At 48.9% G+C, this 5,862-nt stretch overlaps 1 non-coding gene across 1 annotated transcript; it reads right to left on the bottom strand.

Moving 5' to 3' along the window:
- Positions 1-1,904: 1,904 nt before the first annotated feature.
- Trnah-gug lies at positions 1,905-1,976 on the bottom strand. Its single transcript has one exon. It is a non-coding gene; the product is annotated as a tRNA-His (tRNA).
- Between the last annotated feature and the right edge of the window lie 3,886 nt (positions 1,977-5,862).

Here is a 5,862-nt window from a genome sequence, read left to right as displayed (position 1 = left end):
CAAAGCACAGGGACCGCGGTTCGATCCCCCAGCACCACATGCCAGCCAGCCCCACCCCCTGGTGGGCTGAGCTGGCCACACACACACACACACAATAAATAAAAATAAATAAATAATTTTTAAAAAAAACTGAAAGCTAAAGTTCTTAGAAGACATTGTAGTAGAATACATTCAGAAGACTTTAATGATAAAATAAGAGAGATTAAATGATATTTCCAAGATGGTTGTACGTGAAAGACAGCTAATGCTGTGAAGGATACAGAAAAGCTAGGGTCTTCAGCAACAGTGAGAAACCATTCTAAAAGACCCTGGCTGTTTCTAATAAGGTTAAAAGTTTATCCCAGCAATTCCCAAGGTACTTGTACATACTCAATGGGGAAAATGTACAAAAGACTGATACAAGAATATTCATTCATAGCTGTGTTGCACAGCTGATAGCATCTGTCCTCCAGAAGTCCAAATGCTCCTTCCCAGAGTCACCAAGGAGAACACATGCAATCGGGCACTGCACACAAGGTCAAGGCTTTGCTCATATACAGAACACCAGCACTCTCAGGAGGGGGTAGCCTGAGGTCCCTCAGACCAGCACGCCCTTCCTGGCAGCCCCTGCAGGACCACTGGCCTCCATAAACCCATCTGGGACACACACAGTGGGAGGCCAGGTGCCAGGGAGGAAACACACTGATAGAACAAAAGAATAAATGCTTCCAGTTTCTACAGACTTCAATCCACAATCTTCCAGCTGCAAAGAGGGCAACAGGGCAGAAGGCAATGGCAGGGGAGAGTTGCTCATGGCAGGGCAGGTGGGAAGCAGAGTAATCAAGGGAGGGAGACAGAACCTTCTAGGCCATGCCTCAGTGATCCACCTCCTCCCAGTACCACATTTAGGTATCAACTCATCAGTGGACTAATCCACGGTTGAGTACACCATCTCCACGATCCAGTCACCATCCCAAAACCCCACCTGGGAGCACATGAGACTTGAGGGGACATCGACATAGAATCATCACACCTAGCCTGACACAGGAAATGATGGTCCCATGAAAGGTGAACCATCAAGCACCAGCTTCCAGGCCTCTTCTATCTGTTGGTAAGGAATTAATCCAGATACAAACCTTTTCTTCATGGCTACAGCAGGGTTATAAAGACCAGACGCTCTTCCTTACCTTTCCTAAGTTATTTCATCTGCTTCACCCAGTCCTGCATCAACAATGTGTACTCAGTGGCCTAGTGGGATTACTTTCATCCATAATAAAAGTAGGGTTCACAGTGTAGCTCCGTGGCAGAGTACAGAACTTTCAAGCCCACAGATTCAAACCACTTCATGCACAGACACACACAGAGGCATTACCCAAAACCCAATCCCAGCACAATGAAGGAGTGAAAAAGCGCTGATGTGTATATATCTCAAAAGCACAGTGAAGGGCAAGGAGAAAAAGCCAGCTTATGTTGGCAGGAGGTGGTATAGTCACTATGTGGTTATCAGGAGGGAAAAAAATCAACTACCCCAGTGACACTAGAGAACCAATAAACAAATTAATAAGGGTAGGAATTGGATGGATGCCTGAAAAGGCCAAACTGAAATAATTTTTCAACTTCATGTGGGTACTAAAGACGTTTGCAAAAATGAAGGAAGTTAGGGGTTTGACGTCCCTGAAAGTTGGTTTCAGCTTGAGCCAGGAAAGTGGACACTGTGTCCCGGGCAGCAGTGGTGAGCACCGGAAGCAGAGGTGGCTGCTTAAGCCCAGTACCCAGAGGGACCAGCTCACTCCTGTGCTTGACTAAACGGGGATGCAAGGTCGGGAGGTCGGCAGGGGGCGCTGGGGCTGGAGTCAGGGAGAAGGGAACAAGTGCGTGTTTGGGAAGGAGGAGCAAAATGCGAGCCCAGGGAGAGACGGCGACACTGCCGTGACTCGGATTCGAACCGAGGTTGCTGCGGCCACAACGCAGAGTACTAACCACTATACGATCACGGCGAGCCATGGGCCAGCTGAGCTTGCTTCCTGCACCCGAGAGCATCGGCATCAGCGAGATGTGCTCCGCGCCGCCTGCCACTCGCTCCTGGGTTGAGACTCTGGACCCGGGCCGCGTCTTGTGCCCCCGCGCCTCCTCCGCCTCCTACCGCACCGCGGTACCAAACCTTGTGCCCGGTCCGGCTGCAGCTGGCAAGAGAATGCGGTGCATGGAGGAGTCGCGCAGCAGCGGGCCGGGACGCAGAGCCCTGGCGCGAGGAGCGCTTGCGGCCCTCGGGTGCCCGGCAGGTCAAGACCCGTGCGGGGCTGGGGCGACAGTGCTGGCAGGAGGCGAGGCCCGGTTCCGTTCTCCTTTTCTCCTGAGGGCTGGTGCTCAAGAAAGCCACCTGCACACTGGGAGGCTCTGCCTGGCGCTGACTGGGTACCAGCTCTGTGCAGAGTTAGCGAAAGGATAGCTGCAAGCAGGCCTCTATGGCTCCATCAGCTAAGCTCTGGGCTGCTCCTCACGAAGTTGTCCGATCTAGTCCCAGTCGGACAGGAGCATGTGGGGTGGACAGGGTTTCTGGTTGTCCATTTGCTGACTATTGCTATGTAAATGCGTCCAGTGCTTTCTCTTTTTGATCGCAGGGAGGGCAGATTTGTTTGAGCTTCCTCCTTTTCACCCACAGATGCTGATCATTCTACAGGGGGAGCAGGGGTGACTGCATGTTTCTGCGTTTTCTCCCTAGCCATCTCTCCCACCACCAGAGCTTGTCCCGGGAACTCCCCCTGCCTTGGTCTCCAGGGACACTAGGCTTCAAGTCCCCAAAGCCGAGATCTAGGGTCCCTTCCTGGTGCTGATGCGGGAACTGTGGGAGGCAGCGAGCCCCGCCAATGTGAGGACTTACCTGTTGGAGTCTCTTCTCTCAGGTGCTGCTCTTCCTGGCTGCTTCATTCCTGTTGTGAGAGAACAGACAGAAGACTGTGGGTTCAGTTCTGTCACATGTATTTTCTTGGGGTTAAGGGACGAGGAAGGAGGCTTCAGGCAGGAAAGAGTAGCTCGGATTTCTGCCACTGCTTTCTGCCAGAAGCTGAAGGGATCTTTGTGAGCTCTTAGCTTGACTTCACTGAGAGGTAGGATCCTTGGCCACTCCATGGTGTCATTCCGCCTCAGGGACAGGCCTGTTCCCTGCTCTGGCTGGGACCACATAAATTTCCTAGGCCCAGCTGGGTTGCTCAGGACAGGAGAGAGGGGACATTTGAGCGAAAGGCCTGCTGGGCCTTGTTGGAGGGGAGCTGGTGCAGGGTGAGCAAGCCCAATACAGGTGTGCCCTGAAGCCCACCTCTGAGGGCTTGATGGAGGGCAGGCTGCCTTGTCAGGATACAAGAGGTCCATGTCTCCCCCAGTGCCTGGGTGGCAAGGCCAGACGGGCCGAGCACTGATCCAGGCCAGTGAAACATGGCAAAGAAGTAGGAACTGATGGTGTTGGATCAAGAGGTTTAGAAGGGAAGGTATTGGGTTGGGTGCTCCTGGTGTGGCTCCCTTACACATCCCTGGGATCTGGTCCCTAAGCTGTGCATCATCACAACCCCTGGCCTCTGTGCTACTGCCTCCCCACCCCAGCTTCTGGATCCAGCACAGTGGGACAAGGGTCAGGGGTATTGGTAATCCATAGTGCCTGTGCCACACAGCATCACAGTACATGACCAGTGCCCTGCAAATCTTTGTTGCTGCTCTACCTAAAGTTAGAGGCAACGTTTCTGCCAAAATGCTGAAAAGTGGGTTAGAAACATTTCAAAAGCATTCCTAAAATGTACATTGTGTGCAAATACTCAGTTCAGCAGCCCCAGAACATACAGAAATACCACAGGCAAGAGAGACTTCAGTACACACAAAGCTGGTGTGTGAGGAGGGCACACACCTCAGAGTAGCTTGAGAATTCCTAGTAAGAGGAACAAGGTAATCTTGTAGTCTGCTACAGTGAAGCCAGGATTGGAATGAGAAACTCCCTGAGTATTGGGGAGACTTTGGACAAGTCACTGGAGGGTCCACTGCTTCCAGTCCCATGTGGTACAGAGAGCCAGGAGGAGAGCTTTCTGTGTGGCCTGTGCCAAGGAGAGGTGTGGTCCGCAGTCAGGCAGGGAAGCCAAGGCCTCCCGTTCCATAGGCAAAGCTCTTTCAGTGCTGGCCATTGTCCTCACCTCGTCAGCACCGTCAGCAGCCTGGGAGTGATCCTAGCAGTGCTGCTGTCACCGTCTGCATCAGCTTTGCACACAGTTGTATATTATCGGGCTGTGAAGGGATGGAAATTACTGAAACACCTCCTAATTTGTGAACATGCATTTGTTCCCAGTATTCTATGTCCCTTCCTTCCTTCCTTCTTTCCTTCCTTCCTTCTTCTTTTGTTTCCTTTTTTTTTTTTTTTTTAGTCTTTAGCTCTGTTTGTTTGCATAGTAGTAAGGATTAAACCCTGGGCATGTGCTTACCAGGCAGGTCCCCCAGCACTGACTACACTCTCAGCTGTGACCCCAGAATTTGTTACTACAACCACTGCTGTAAACTCCTTATATATTCATGATGCTCATCTGTCACATTCTTCATATTTCTCTGAGCAGAAATTTGGCAAATGCAATGGGACAATGTATTTCTTTATTTGCAAATGTCTCAGTTAATTTGTCATGGCTGAGACAGAATACCCAACACCCAAAATAAATGAAGCAAAGGTTTATTTGGCTCATAGTTAGGGGACTTGTCAGTCCAAACTCAGCTGGCTCCAAGGCAGAGTGGCACATGGAAGAGGGCAGCCATTCATGGCTGTGGAAAGCAGCAAAGAGTAAAAGGAGGAGCGTCTGGGGCAGCTAGTGGCCTCTCATTTCGTTCTCTTGTCTCAGGCTACCCGCCCCAGAGCGGTGTAACACTCACTTCCATAATCCAGCTTGGATCATGACATAATTACAAGCTCTAAAGCTGCCCCATGACTGCATGAGGATTTGGGGGGCACAACTAGACACATGACAGCAAGTTGGTTAAATTCTTCCTAAGTTCCCTATGAAGAAAGGACAACTCAAGTCATATTTTTAACATTTTTAGGCATGTTTTCTTTCCTACGCTCTCTTAGAAACATTGTAGAGTACTTTATAACCCCAAGTCCCATGAAAACTAAGAATTTTGAATTGATTCAGCACACTGAGGTAGCAAGCACAGGAGAAATTCCCAGAGGAGGTCTTCCAGAACTGCTTCAGAAAGTGACAAGAACACACTGGGCATAATGACCCATCTCTGGGGAGGGTGAGGCAGGAGGATCGATGATAGCCTGGTCTACGACAAATTTAGTTCAAGGCCATCCTGAACACATAGCTAGATACTGTATCAAAAAAAAAGAAAGAAAAAGAAAAAGAAAGAAAGAAAGAAAGAAAGAAAGAAAGAAAAGAATTGAGAAAACAAAATATATAAGATGAAAAAAAGAAAGTGACAAGAACAATGAGATACATGTACTGGAAGAACAGGAAGCAGTTTAAGGGGATTCAAGGCAATGTGACTTTCACTATAATAATTTTTTTCATTAAATATTCCTAGTATGTTTTTACCATAACTCATAAATCCTCATGGTCTTCTTGGACCTGATACCAATACCACAGACAAATCAACAAATGGATAAACAACTCTTGATTGAAATTGAAAAGCCTGGGCCGGGAATGTAGCTCAGTGAGATAGTCCTCCCTTGGTAAGTGCAAAGCCCTGAGTTTAACTGACTGGCAAGAAAGAAAGAAAGAAAGAAAGAAAGAAAGAAAGAAAGAAAGAAAGAAAGAAAGGAGGGAAGAGGAAAGAGAAAGAAAGAAAGAAGAAAGAAAGAAAGAAAGAAAGAAAGAAAGAAAGAAAGAAAGAAAGAGAAAGAAAGAAAGAAAGAAA

This window comes from Octodon degus, unplaced genomic scaffold, assembly GCF_000260255.1.
Source record: "Octodon degus isolate 3935 unplaced genomic scaffold, OctDeg1.0 scaffold00331, whole genome shotgun sequence".
NCBI classification, from domain to species: Eukaryota; Metazoa; Chordata; class Mammalia; order Rodentia; family Octodontidae; genus Octodon; species Octodon degus.
Note: the sequence above shows the minus strand (reverse complement) of the source record. Positions and strands in the feature narration are given on the sequence as shown.